The sequence below is a fragment of the Camelus ferus genome, chromosome 35 (assembly GCF_009834535.1).
Source record: "Camelus ferus isolate YT-003-E chromosome 35, BCGSAC_Cfer_1.0, whole genome shotgun sequence".
Taxonomy (NCBI): Eukaryota; Metazoa; Chordata; class Mammalia; order Artiodactyla; family Camelidae; genus Camelus; species Camelus ferus.
Window position 1 is genome coordinate 8,526,196 of NC_045730.1, and position 14,691 is coordinate 8,540,886.

Here is a 14,691-nt window from a genome sequence, read left to right on the forward strand (position 1 = left end):
AAACCATCCAGACAGAAAGTAGAAGGGTGAGTGCCAGGGGCTGGGGGGCGGGGAATGGGGGTTAGTATGGGGACAGAGGTTCAGTTTGGGATCATGAGGGGGGACTGTCGTGGGTGGACAGAAAGGGAATACAGCCTCCCTCCACTCACCCATAGCGGGGAGGGAACAGCCTCCCACCATGAATACTAACTGCATCCCTGCAAAGCTTAGGACCTTCAAGCCTCTGCTTACTTTGGGAATGCAGCTGGAGGGAGCAATTAGTGGCAGGGCCAGTTCGGACGTGTTAACTGTCAGTAAGTCCTGAAAAGGTGGTTACTTCCTGGTGACTTCTTGAGTTTGGAATGCAAGAGATGATAAGCATTTTGGTCCTCGGAGCAATTTTATGACAAGAGGGGAAGAAAGATCCCACAACATGCTATTACTCATAGTGAATGGTAGTGTTTGGTGTGATTTCCCTTTTCTTTTCCTATTGTGATTCCTTATAAAAAGGGGTATTTTTTTTTAATGCTATTTAACAATCTAGAAATTGAAATAAAATATTTTAAACTTACTGAAGTATTATCAGTTTGGTTTTATCCATCCTCCACTCCACCAGTATTGCAATTTGGAAATACAATTGAGACCCAGTGCCTGAGAGCCCGGTCACATCCAGGTGGCCCTGACAGGAACTGAATTACTGAGTCTGTAAAGCTGGGGGACAGACCTAGACCCCACTAAGTGGTCACCTACCCTGCTTGGTGATTCCTCTGTGCGACTCTCTGACTGGAACAGTAGGTGAAGTGCTCCCTTGAAATCAGGGAATTAACATCCTCAAGTTCAGGGTCACATCAAAGAGGAGGTTATGTCTTGGGTCACAATGGAAATCAATAGAAAAATGTCGGTCCTCAAACTCAGAGATCTGGTGTAAGGAAATCTCTTAACCAACATGGGTGTGTAAGAATTCAGCTTAGCAGGAAGGTAACACAAGCCACACATGTTAAGTATTTCAACTCACTATACTAACCTCTCCTTCCAAATATGCTAGTGCTGTGTCTGTGACACAAACAGAACCGGGTCTCACTGGGTCCCAGCTCTTACCTGAGACCCACCCGAGGCCAGTTTCAGCCGTATTCAAATCTCCTGAGAATAAGGTTCATTCCAAAAGCAGTCCTGAGGAGCAGAGGTGTCAGTGGAGTTTGTGGGAAGATGGAGAGGGTTAAAAGACACTTGCACAGGAAATTTCCCAAGGTTCTCCTTTATGTCTCTCTCTCCCTCAGCAGCTGCCTTATCCTCCATCTTCCGACAGGGTCCCGGAGCCAATTCCAAAACCCTGTCGGCTTGGCACACTCCATCTGTGAACCGAAAGCTAGCCTGAGATCGGCAGAAGCAAGACACGTTGGCATCTGTCGAATTGCCACCACCTCTACAGCTTATCTCTGGGGGGATGTGGTGCACCTGGCCATTGTTTTATCTACAGAATCACTACTGTCCATCTGGGGATTAATACATGGTTGGTGATTAACCAGTTTATCACCTGAGTCCTGTCTGCATTGCTGGCCCCTCCAGCCCTCCTGGACCATAAATTCCCTGTGGACAGGTTGCTTATCCATCCTACTCACTGTTCCATCTCCTAGACCTTACCCTTAGTAACACTTGGCATGTAAGAGACCACGAATAATTTTGGAGTGAAGCATGAATGGGTTCTATACAGTCTCTTTTCCTGCCGGGACCTCAGTCACTTGGCAGGTCCCAAAGCTTGAATGAATGGCGCTTGCCCACCAGGGATCTTTCAAGAGCCTTGCTTCTCTTTCAGAGCTCTTAGCGTTGAATTTAGAGACAACTTATTTACCATTTTCTTCCACATTTGTTTCTTCCACCTGTATTTCCCCTTCAGAACAGTGACCTGGAAGACAGACAAGGTGGCACATCGTCTACTTGCTTCTAGGAAGTATGGAACCACTTTACTGTCATCTTTGTCAAGTTTTTCCTGAAATTCGTCACCAAAAAAACCTCCAGGTGGTCATTTCCTCATCTGTAGAATAATTACTTTCTGTTTTGAATCAAGAAATTTCCCTAGCAAGTCATCCTTGAAGTACACCAGTCTCCTTCTATTCCTTCTTTCTGGCCTCTACCAAATATTTGGCAAATGTTTGATAAAAGACAGACTTTATGCAATGCATTTATTGTTGCAAAAAATTATTAGTCTGTACTGATTTATAAAAGTAATATAGAGACACAACAGAAAATTTGGAACATATACAATACTACAAATAAGAATCACATAATCACAGCCAGAAAGAGTAACACATATACTTGCAATATCTGTAGCTGAAATAATAATTTACATACAATTTTGTGATGTTCTCTGCCCCCCCACTCAACAATATATTTAGGTATTTTCTTGTGTTCATGAAAGATTCCTCATTTTTAATAGCTGCATAATATTTCACTTAAGCTTCCCCCTAATTTATTTTTTTGGTTGTTTCTAATTTCTGACATTATGAAAAGGGAGAAAGTATTCATCTTTATGGACAAATCTTTGTGCTCATTTTGGATTATTTCTATAGAATCCCTATATATGAAATTATTGGATCAAAATACATAAAGATTTTTAAGGGTCTTGAAACATTTCACAAAATAGCTTTCCAGTGAAGTTATATCATTTTATATTCCTAATAATACTAATATATAAAATTGCCCATTTCATGGCATTCCTGCCAGTACTGAACATTAGAACTGAAGAAAAATATTTTCTAATTTAATAAGTGCAATATTACGTATTATTTTACTTTCCTATTTTTTAAATTTACTAGACAACCCAAATACTTTTAAATATAATTACACACACACAGTGAATCACTAACCATTTTTACATTCTCTTTGAGGAAATTTTCCCACTGAGTTATTGGTGTTCTTATTAATGTGTGTGCACTCTTATATTGAGGGTAAAATGAACTATCAGATTTGTTCTGCATAGTTTTGGGGGATGGTTTTCTTTTTAAATTTTGTTGAGAATATTTTTAGTTTTCATAATTTTAAAACTTATGTAATCTAGTCTCCTGGTCATTGGCCTTATGATTTTTTCATTTCTTTCCTTCCCTCCAACTGAGGTTAAATAAATATTTTCCTAAATTTTCTTCTAGTTTTAAAATTCTTTTTCTCAAGTCCATTTATCATGAATCCTGTCCCTTTTTCATTTATTTTAGATGACTCCTTGATCACATATTGAAATCTACCCTATACCAACACTAGCTTTTTCTGGGTTATCTATTCCATTTTATTATCTGTATCACTCAATATCTGCTAATGTTCTATTACGATACTTTTAATTATCATTATACTATGTTTAAATAATAAACAGCACAATTTACCATATTTTTCTTCATTTTCATAATTTTCTTAACTCTTCTCATCTGCTACTTGTTCAGGTAAACTTTAAAATAATTTTGTTTTAGCCTCAGAAGGTAGATGTTAATAGCTTCATTGTACAGTTAAGGAACCAAGTCTCAAAAGGATAAATAGCTGAAGATTATACATCTTCTAAGTGGAAAGTCATGTCTTTTGACATCTCCCCTTTCAGCTCTAAAATGCTATAATTTTTTAGTAAAGAAAACTCAAGAAGTTTACTTGTAACTGTTCTTTCTCCTTTCCTGTTTACCTCCCTCTCACGGCCATTACAGATATTGCAGCTTCTCAAGTCAATTTTAAACAGTAATTAATTTTTATATTATAAAAAACATACGTTTAGCTTACATTTTTAAAGTTCATTTTAAATTTTTTAATTTACACAAAGTTAATAAGAATAACAGACTAATATTCGGGGTTGTGTATCACCAACATTTTCTTAGCAAAGACCAGCTTCAGAAGACATTTAGTAAAAGGTCGCGTGAATGCAAAGTAAAGTTTTGTCAATTTCATGGGTTTTCTTTTAAAGTAGTAACAATAGCATGTCCAAAGACCCTCCAGATGGTTTCTTTGTTCTTCTTTTCTCCCTTGATGTTATCTAAGGACTTCCAGGAATAACAATCTTTAAATTCCCCCTCTACGCTGTTTCTTCCTTTCTTACCTCTCTTGATGTCCTTTCTCACCTTCTAGTGCCTTTGGGTCCACTCAGCCGGCACAACGGTACCTGGACAGGGGTGTGATGGGGGCTGGAAGTCAGCCTGTGCTCACATACACTCGCTGGGCCCTGGCCAGGTCTGCACCAGCCCCCGAGGAGCAGCCAGACACCTGCTTGCAATTCCCACAAAGATCCCACAGGAGCTCACAGGGCTGGCCGCATCCCCCACGGCCTTCGTTGAAACCTTAGGCTCATTTTCTGCCCTGTTCATTGTCTACCCACCCCCACCCCCTTTTCCTGCCTTTGTTTTTTCCCCTTCTTCCTTCCTAACCCCATCATCCTTCAATTTCTTCTTCATTATCTGCTCTTCACCTGGAATAAGAGATACCATGGAAAATTTAACTTTTACACACAAGAAAATGTGTCCATGAAAAAAATTTTTTTAAATTTTTAAATAAACTTTAAAAAAAAAACCCCTAAGCTAAACATATGTTTATACATCATAAAAGCTTAACCAAGCAAAAAGAACACTACGAAAAAGGAAAAAAAAAATTCTGGGAAGCACTTGTTTAAACAAGATCTTTTTTTTCTTTATCTGAGTTTCTGAAAGACGGGGGCTACCTATCTTACTTTTCAGCCCTGGATATTAAACATTATTTAACTTTTACTAAGCCGATTCATGATACACGGACTGGTGTTTAACACAATATGGAACAAAATTTAAGAGGGGAGGAAAAAAAACCACATGAACAGAAACCTTAGGCCCATTATTCAACAAGGATTAGGGACTGACAGAATTGATTCTTTCCTGGATTTGGTTCAAAAAGAGGGGGATAATAATACTTGCCTAATTAACTAGCAACTGGAGTAGATTAAAGTGCTTTGTAAACATTAATTAAAGATGCAGGAGTTAGATGAGGCCAGAGTTATTAGTGAAAAAGTTGTCTTCCCTTTAATCAGGTATCTCTTCCCCAGGAAGGGCAAAGAAATGACGTAAGGACGAAGGAATTGGGGCTCAGCCCTGAGTGCTGCGGGTGACTCAGTCATTCTGTGCAACCAACTACTTCCTTCCTTAGTTTTCTGTAAAATGGGAATAAGCACAAAGAGTACTTTGAAAAGGAGTGTAATAGTGTCTGTCATTTGAGTACATCCCCGACCCTAGAATTAATAAAACCCCATAACTCTTTGCTTTCTCCCTTCGTACGGAGTGGTTCCACCCCACGGAAACACTGGTAATATTAACTTCCACCAACTTAAAACAGCCTTCCACAACCAGCTATTAACCTCTGGCTATTTCCACGGTGATAAGAAAATGGCGTCAAGCAATGGGGTCAAAAACCTCTTGCACAAGTTTCTTTGCCTCTCTGAACCTCAGTTTTCCTCCTCTGCAAAATGGGGATAAGAAATCAGGGCATTGTTCTAAGGATTAAATGGAATGTGTGTGTGTGTTAAACGCCTTGTCTGAGGGTAACAAGTATTCTGATATGTGGTAGTTATTATTATCCTTAAATAGAAAATAACCTCTCAAAACTGACTATAGGAGGGGGAAAAATGTCCTGTCTTATTCAAAGCTTTAAAAGCAAATCCCTATTTTTTCTCCGAGTGTGTAACTCGGAGTTGGGGGTAGGGGTTTGTTCAGGTCCTCCCCAATTCAAACTTGGCACTGACAGCGACGACCCCTGCGAGGGGCGGCCTCGGGGCCCCGCCGGCGCGGGGGCCTGTCCCTTTAAATGCCCCGGGCGCGCGCCGTGTGAGTCTGGGTGGCGGGGAGCGCGCGGCGGGGCGGCCCGGGAGTCTTGGCCAGGCGCGCGCAGGCGGACCGACGAGCCGGCAACGCAAGGGCTCGGCTCCGGGTCGCGGTCCAGGTGGGCGCCTGCGGTCCCGGGGAGGGGGCTCCTGCCAAGTGAGTGCGGACTTCTGGATCCGGACAGGGGCCTGGGAGACCGGAGGGCATCCTGGCAGCCGATCCCCTCGCCCGGCACGTCGGTGAGCGGGGCGGCGTTTGGAGCGGGTCGGGGAAGGCTTGGGTCCAGGTGGGGAAGGAAGACCCCCTTTTCTGGTTCGCCGGCTGCCTGCACTTTCCACGCGTCCCTGCCAGTGCCCTCCCTGCAGGAGTCTCCTCCTGCGCTCTCCTGCTCATCCGCATCGCGATCGTCCCCTGGAAGTTAGGAGGGACTCCGGCGCCGCCCGAGGGGCCATCGTCCACCCGGTGGCCTCCCACCTGGGAAAGCCGGTGCCTCCTTTGGGATTGCGGGGATTCGCGTGCACCCCGGCTCCGAGGAGGTGGGGAGGACACGTCGCGCTCTGACTTTGAGGCTGTCCTGGCGGGGGACGCTCGGTGGTCCGTGGCGCGTTTCTGGCTTTGCGCGCAGAACTGTCTGGGTTGTCCCAACACCCCTGTCCTGTCCTGTCCACATCGCCCTCTCCGCAGCGCCGCTTGCCGCCGCACCCCTCTAGCTCCCGGGGCGCTGTGTCCCTTCCACCGCGGAGAGGAGGGCGGGAGCCTCATATTGGAAGGAGGTGGCCGAAGCCACCTGTTAAACTTGGGTCCTGTGCGAGGTGACCAGACTTTCGTCCCCGCCCCCACTCCCCAACCCCCTACCCCCAACAGGTCACAGAATCACGCGGGAACGTGTAGGATCTGCCACTGAGCTGGGGCAGGAGGGATTGAAAAAAAGAGAAGACGATGTGGCCAATGTGATGCAATTTAACAAAAGGCAATAAAACAAACAAACTCCAGTATTTCTCCAAGGCTTTGAAAGTTTCCCAGTATTGTTTGAAGGAGTCTAAATTTAAGCATCTAGGCTTTTTTTTTTTTTAAACCGCAGGAACTAACCCCAGAAAACATTTAACTCTTTGCCAGGACCTACTTGGTGCAGAGCGAAAACCTAAAAGTGAATAAAGGAAAATGATTTTTGTGTTTTTCCCCGCCTAAACAGAATAGAACGTTCAGGTCTGTTGCTGGAGATTGTAGGAAGAAGGTTCCTCTGGCTCCAATTTTAATGGAGAACAATTTTTTTTTTTAAGATCTGTATTTCTTAAAGTTATAGAAACACCAAACTAGGTATAAATGTAAACGTGAGGAAGATGGTCGCAGGAAAACCTAAGTTAATTAAAGATGCTTTTCTGCTTCATTTTATTTACTCTTTTAAGCACTACGTTCTTAGTGCTCTAGCATGCACTGAAAAGTCTGCCCACAAAGCTCCATGTCTGAATGTTACAGATTGTTTTTCTAGGTGGAGGAGGTATTTTGGTTCACGAGGCCAATGTGGAAATACAAACAAATGCCCTATTTACTTGGGACTGGGTGGTAAGGGTGGGAGTTGTCTAAAATCTCTCTTGCCAGACTTGACACTGTATGTATGGAATCTTGTGTATTTTCTTGCTCAGACCAGTAACAGCCGTTTTTAAGGGACTGTGTATATGTCTAGGTAACAGGGCTTCAGGGCTTTTTTTTTTTTTTTTTTTGAGAAATTTTGGATGCTGATAATTTAAAAGTAACACATTTTCTCCATTACTAGAAATCAGAAAGCCAAGATCAGATAATTTCGAGAAGGCTGGAAAGAGAGAGATGTTTTTAAGAAAATGTGTGGGTGTTTCACTCCAGGATAGGGGGTGCGGGGCCGGGGGGGGAGGATTTGCCTGCTTTAGTGCAGGCGCTGCGTGTTCATTAACTCGTTCAGCAATGTTTGCCGGCTTGCCTGACCGCCTACAACGTGCTGAGCACGGAACTAGTCATGGGGCACACAAACACATCTAGGTAACAGCCACACGGCCCAGACTGATTAAAACCAGATCAAGTAAGCCTTCACTGGGAGCTGAAGATACACCTGGCCCCGGTTCCAATGTTCTCAGACACCTAAGGAGCCCACGGGTGGCGCTGTGTGTTGATTGTCAAGATCATCTCAAGTAACTACAAGAGATAGAATGAGCCTTGACGCCCAAGGAGAGACGGGAAAGGCTTGGGTGGAGCAGAGCTGAGAACCAGGCATCCTCTGGAACAAAAGTTCAAGTGCATCTTAGCCACTAGGCTGTGGGCCGGCCGCCAGGGATGCCGGGGGATCCCGGGAGCATCCCAGAGCCTGAGTCTCCCCTGCGAGGTGCCCTCCCTGGGGAAGGGCAGCTTTTCATTTCAGTTTCCACTGACCTCTCTGGTGGCAGTGCTGGTGGCTTCACAGCCGCCTGCGTGTCCTCAGGAGGATGGGCCCGGTAACTCTACGCCTGGAACGCTGCAGCTTTCCCCTCCTGAATCTGGGCTAATCCGCTGGGCTCCGGAGAACGGCCGCTGTTCTCAGGGACACAGTGGGATCAGGACGCTGCGATCACTGGTAGCAGCCTCAGTAGGGAACCCTCGTGGACCTGCCCTTCTCAGTAACACCACTGTCCCCCTCCTAGAGCCGCAGCATTAATCTTGAATCCTGTTTTGAGAAAGTAGGTGCTGGGTTTATAATCCGAGCTATAGGGATCAGTGGTAAAGGAATGTGTAGGGTACAGCATTCTGGCTTTATTGGACAGGGATGTGATAGCTCCTTATGAATACGTATCTTCAGACTGGATATTACAGCGGCCCTCCCACTGGGATGACTGGTTCTCTTAATTCTTTTTAATTGTGGTAAAATACACATAACATTAAACTTGTCATTTTAGAGTGTAAAATCAGTGGCATTAAGTACATTCACATTATATGTGTTTGAGAAGAATGTGTTTTCTTTCATTTCTGTTCTGTGGAGGTCTACAGATGTCTGTTAAATGAGCCTTATTAATTGCATTATTGCTCACTAACTGTGTCTACGGAACATGTCAGTAATTGAGAGGTATATTGAAAGATCCCACTATAATGGGGTCTTTGTCAGTATCTCCTTGTACTTGAACTAAAAAAGTATTCTGAGACCATTTGTTTATACAACTTTCTATCTTAATATTTTGAGCTAAAATATTCTGAGACTACTTGTATTTACAACTTTCTGTTTTAATATCCAGCAATACGCATTTGTATTTATATTTTTATTGTTAACCTATATTGTTAGATATGCAATATCTAATAGGAATTGAACTTTTATCATTATATAGTTATTTTTATCATGAATGAGGATTTTTGCCCTAAAGTCTGTTTTGCCTGTTGCAGTACAGCTGGAAGGGATTTTTTGTTGTTGCTGCTCTTAATAGTTGCTTAATGTATCTTTTCCTATTATTTAAAAATTTCTTTCAAATAGTTTTACTGCTGTAAAACTGACATTCAATAAACTGCACATATTTAGTGTAAAAAAAAAAAAAGAAAAATCCATTCACAATGTTTTGCAATCATCACCACTATCTAGTTCCAGAACTTTTTCATCACCCCTAAAGGAAACTCCTTACCCATTAAGCATTCACTCCCTATTTCTGCCCTGCTCCAGTCCCTGGCAACCAATAATCTGCTTCCTGTCTCTGTGGATTTGCCTTCTTGGATATTTCATATCAATAGAATCATACAGTACCTGGTCTTTTGTGTCTGGCTTCCTTGACTTAACAATGCTCTCAGCATTCATCCGTGTTGTAGCATGTCAGTGCTTCACTCCTTTTCATGGCTGAATAACATTCCATTATGTAGCTGTATCACAGTTTGCTTATCCATTCATCACCTCATGACATTTGGGTTGTTTCCACCTTTTGGTTATTGTGAGTAGCAACGTTAGGAGGAACCACCAAACTGTTTTCCACGGTAGCTGCACCATGTTACGTTCCCACTAGCAGTGTTTGAGCGTTCTGGTTTCTCCACATCATCATCAACACCTGTTATTTTCCGTGTTCTTGTTTTTATTGCCATCCCAATGGTCATGAAGTGGTGTCCTGAGGTGTTGATTTGCATTTCCCTAATGACCAGTAAGGATGAGCATCTTTTCATGGGCTTGTTGGCCACTTCCCAGTGTTCTTTGGAGAAATAGGGCTTGGTTTGAATAATCCATTCCTTCTCAAACCTTCATTTTGTTGCTTTTGTTTGGCTTCTTTTTCTGCTTTCTCTTGCAGGCCTCTGCTGTTCCTCCGAAGAGGCTAGGTGTCTGACTAGTGCTTTGAAATATTTAATATTCTATCTATTTTAGTTATTGATCCAAAGGCCAGAGCTGTTCATTTATTCATTCAGCTGTATTTGTAGTCTGGGCACCGGCCGTGTGCTGATCACTTAGTAGCCACTGGAGATATAAACATGTGCTTCTCTTTGGATGTTTGCAGATTACATTTTATTTTTTATTTTAAAATTATTTTTATTTTTAAATTAACCGATCAATAGAGCCTGGCATAGGGGAAAAGAGCAGTACTTAACTCTCGCCACTTCAGGTTTCAACACCAGCTGTGTACCCAGCAGGTTCGCCACTTGACCTCTCTGGACCTTGGTTTCCTGGTCTGTAAAATTGGGGGCAGGACTAAGTGACTTCTCAGGCCCTCTCAGACCATGAAGCTGGAGATTATAAATGAATGAGTCACCTCAGCTCTCCTTTACAAACCTAATTCTGTGAGTGTATGTAAAATAGTTTATTTTGTACAACTTATAAAGGAATTATCTTGTGTGAAGGAAAGATGCCTGTGTTTTCTTTCTTTCTTTCTTTCTTTCTTTCTTTCTTTCTTTCTTTCTTTCTTTCTTTCTAATTAAGTATAGTTGATTTACAATGTTGTGTGAGTTTCAGGTGTACAGCAAGGTGATTCAGTTCTATATGTATTTTTCAGATTCTTTTCCATTGTATATTATTATAAGATATTGAATATTTTTCCCTGTGCTATACAGTAAATCCTTGTTCTTTATCTATTTTATATGTAGTAGTATATATCTGTTAATTCCAAACTCTTAATTATCCCTCCCCCCTTTCCCATTTGATAACCATAAGTTTGTTTTCTATGTCTGTGAGTTTGTTTCTGTCTTGTGAATAAGTTCATTTGTATCATTTTTTTAGATTCCACATATAAGTGATAGCATATAATATTTTTCTTTGACTTACTCCATTCAATATAATAATCTCTAGGTCTATCTATGTTGCTATAAATAGCATTATTTTATTCTTTTTTATGGCTGAGTAATATTCCATTGTGTGTATATATATACACATATAAAACATCATCTTTTTCCAGTCATCTGTTGATGGACACTTAGGTTGCTTCCCTGTCTTAGCTATTATAAATAGTGCTGCTATGAACATTGGGGTGCATGTATCTTTTCAAATTACGGTTTTGTCTTTTCTGCCTATATGCCCAGGAATGCAATTGCTGGAGCAGATGGTAACACTGTTTTTAATTTTTTAAGGATCCTGTGCTCTTTCATACTAAACGGGCGAATTTGGTCCATTGCTGTTTTCCAAAATGGCACATTTGGTATTTTCTGGGAAGATACAGAGGGCTTGAAGAGTTTACATGAACATTTAAGTTCCCACTGTGCTAGGCACGACTGGGAATACAGAGGTCAGGAAGTGTGGCCCTCGCCTTTGAGAAACTTGGGATCTGGTAACAGACATCAAATGTCAAGTAGGAGCTGGTCTCAGAGGCCTGCCAGTCTTTGGGAAGCGGAGGACAGAGGGGCCCCGTCTTGCGGTGGTGTCCGCCATCTATTGGAGGCTGTCATGTTGGAGCCGGGCCAACAAGGGCAGGAGAGTGGAAAGTCGGAATGATGGACCGGGGCTTCGCTTATCATGCCGAAGCATTTGGCCTTGAGTTTGGGGACACTAACCATCGACCGGTGGTGAGTGACGTGTGTTCTGGCTCTGCCGTGGAGGAGATGTCTGTACACCAAGGCAGTAACTTGAAGTCGAGCGAGGTGTTGAGGGTTGAGGAAGGGAGGAGAGAAAGATGAAGGTGGAGATAAAATGGTACAAACAAGGGGCTGGCTCTGAAAATGTCCAACGTCCCATAGAAGTTCTGCTGCAGAAAAAGTTTAAAAAAAAAAAATTGTTCTGGAGTGGAAAGCCAAGGCCTAAATCCAGCTCTTTCTGACCTCAGTTTTGTCCTCCACACACACCAGGGAACCATTTAATTTGTTGCCTGAGCTCGTGCTAATACGGGCAGCATCCCTTCACCAGTCAGACTGACTGTGAGGTGAACACGTGTGTGGGACGCTCTTCCCCCTTGTTGGTTCCTCTTGGGATTTCAGAGGTCTCTTCTGAGGAAAAACATTTTGGTCTCTATATGTAATAAAGCCATACTTCAACAGAGACTTCCTTTCAGGGAACACTTCATTTTTTTTACAATGTTAGTTATCGACTCAATTCCAAAACTGCTAGGTTAACCGTATAAGATTACTGGTATTCAACTGCTTTTGACCCGTGCAAGTGGCAGCTTCCTATGATTCAAATCTCCTAGCGGAGGCCAGACGTTAGACCCTTCCCTTCTCCACCGCTGGAAGAATGTCGTCGGGGGAACGTGACAACTCACGTGAGCACGCAGCGTGTTAAATATTGTGCTCCCTGGCTAACTCTCACGCAGTCTTGTTTTTTGTTTGTTTGTTTTCCAAGGTGGGTGAGGTGTACGGGTCTGACCGCTTCCATAGCCAAGAGGCCTTTGTTAAATTTGGAGTAAATTTGAGTCATTATCAAATTCCACTGTTGAGCTGCTTACGGTGCTGAGTTTTCTCCCAGGGAGGCTGACAGGCAGTCCTTGAGAGGCCGACGTTGGCATCAGCTTCAGGGTTGGTCAGAGTCGTCCAGTTTTTTCAGCATTTGGTTGTCCCCATGCCTTGAAAAAGTGCCGAAGCCTCCTCATCTCTTCGCCTCTACTGAAACTGGGGTATGAGTTTGTGCTCAAGGCCTGGATTTGCAGGGAGTGACTTGAGTGCTTCCTTACTGGGTTCCAGGAGGCATCTAGGAAGAGCCTGGGGAGAAGGGAGCCTCTGCAGATGCCCCTACGGGGAAGATGGGGTTAGAGTTGGACGCAGTGGGTCGACCCAGCAGGTCTTGAGGGAGCGTGGCTCCCCTCAGGCTTGGACTTAAATCTGTTCAACCTGAGATAAGAAATGTAAATCAGACTTCGACTTCAGGTCCAACCAGGTGGTTGTAAATACCAGGGCTACATGAACATGCTTGAAGTCAGCTTTATTTTCACTGTGAGGAGGAATGAAATACTCCGCTAAGAATTTTGAGCTCCTCAGAAGAAAAAAAAAGTGCATTATGAAACAATAAGATATAATTATTACATCCAAGTAAGAAGGTCTACGTTTTGAGGAGCACCTAGCGGGTGCTCTGGTAATGTTTGCTGAATAAATAAAGGGAAAGTACACATGCTTGTTTAACAAAAGAAAAACAACTTAAACTGGGATTTTTCCTTTTTTTCTTTTTTTAATATTTGCTAAGCAATCCAGAAATGCCATAGGCATGTAGAATGTCAAGTAAAAAAAACAAAAACAAAAACAAGCTAAGGTGGGGATAGCTCAGTGGTAGAGTGAGTGCTTAGCATGCACAAGGTCCTGAGTTCAAACCCCAGTACCTCCTCTAAAAACAAATAAATAAACCTAAACCTCCTCCCCACAAAACAAAAAATATTTTTTATAATGCAATAATAAATAACATATTGAAGGAGTGGGTGGAGCTCAGTGGTAGAGTGAGTGCTTGGCATGCACAAGGTGCTGGGTTCAATCCCCGGTACCTCCATTAAAAATAAAAAACCTAACTACCCCCCCAAAATTTTTAAAAATAAAAAAATTTTTTAATAAAAATAAAAATGAGCTAAGGATAAAAATGTGAAGTATCTATCTTTGCAAACATTTCATCAGATGGAACTGGATTTTCTTGTCGACACTTTTGTGTTTGCCTCTTCTTGGGTCGTTACCTTTTGTTACTAGTAACTAAACTCAGATACAGTCAAGGTTATTTTCAGGCGAGGGTGTTATGCTGGGCAAGTCTGAAGTCTGAATCTTCTGTTCAGGGATAGTAAACTGGTGGTAGGAAACTTGTTCCCTTGGGGCCTGCGAACCACCTCGCTGGGCGGGGCCTCCCGTGTGAACATGTTTGCTTCCGTGCAGGTGAATCCCTTACTTTCATGTGGTGCGCGGCCTTCAGTAAGTTAATTACTGCCTCCTATTCGTGCTTGAAACTTCACCATTGAGTCAGTCTGAAACCAACCTTGTTTTTTTACATTGTTCAATAAGAGGTTTTTCTGAAAACAAAAACAAAAACAAAACCCTAAATAAAACATGGTAATTCTTTTGGAGAAGTAAAATTACTAGCCTTTTAAGTGTTTAATTGTAGGTAATACCCTTGAGTGCCAGTTAAGAATGTAAGGTCTTAAGTGCTTACAGAAGACATTTTCAGAAGTGGGGAAAAAAAAACCCAGTTCCGAGAAAAAGGAGCAGCATAGGAAAAGGACGCTAAGCCATTGACCACATCATCTGTTCAAAACTCCAGAACAAAACTAAGTCTCTACCCTCAGCCATCCCAGCAACAACCAGCCTCTACCTGAAAAGGATTTTCCTTTGACCTTCTGTGCTGGGATCCGGTCCTAGTTTGCTAGTCTGCTCAGTGAATATTTTTGGAAGCATTCTTTTCTTTCCAAGGCATTTTTTTTTCCTTGACATTGAGAAAGGGCCCAAACTAAAGAAGAGTTACTCCATATTTACTTCAGCTGTTGATTTGTGCATTGGCCCTTTTTGAAGTTAATGTTGGTCATGGCTACACCTGTAGATATGCAAGTGTGTGCAT

At 42.6% G+C, this 14,691-nt stretch overlaps 1 protein-coding gene across 1 annotated transcript in view; it reads left to right on the plus strand.

The window, feature by feature from the left end:
* The first annotated feature begins 5,791 nt into the window (after positions 1 to 5,791).
* PROSER2 (proline and serine rich 2) overlaps positions 5,792 to 14,691 on the plus strand; it is a 28,967-nt gene continuing 20,067 nt past the window's right edge. Inside the window, exon 1 of the mRNA XM_032473555.1 lies at positions 5,792 to 6,025. The gene's annotated coding sequence lies outside the window, so the exon portion shown is untranslated. The remainder of the gene's footprint in view (positions 6,026 to 14,691) is intronic.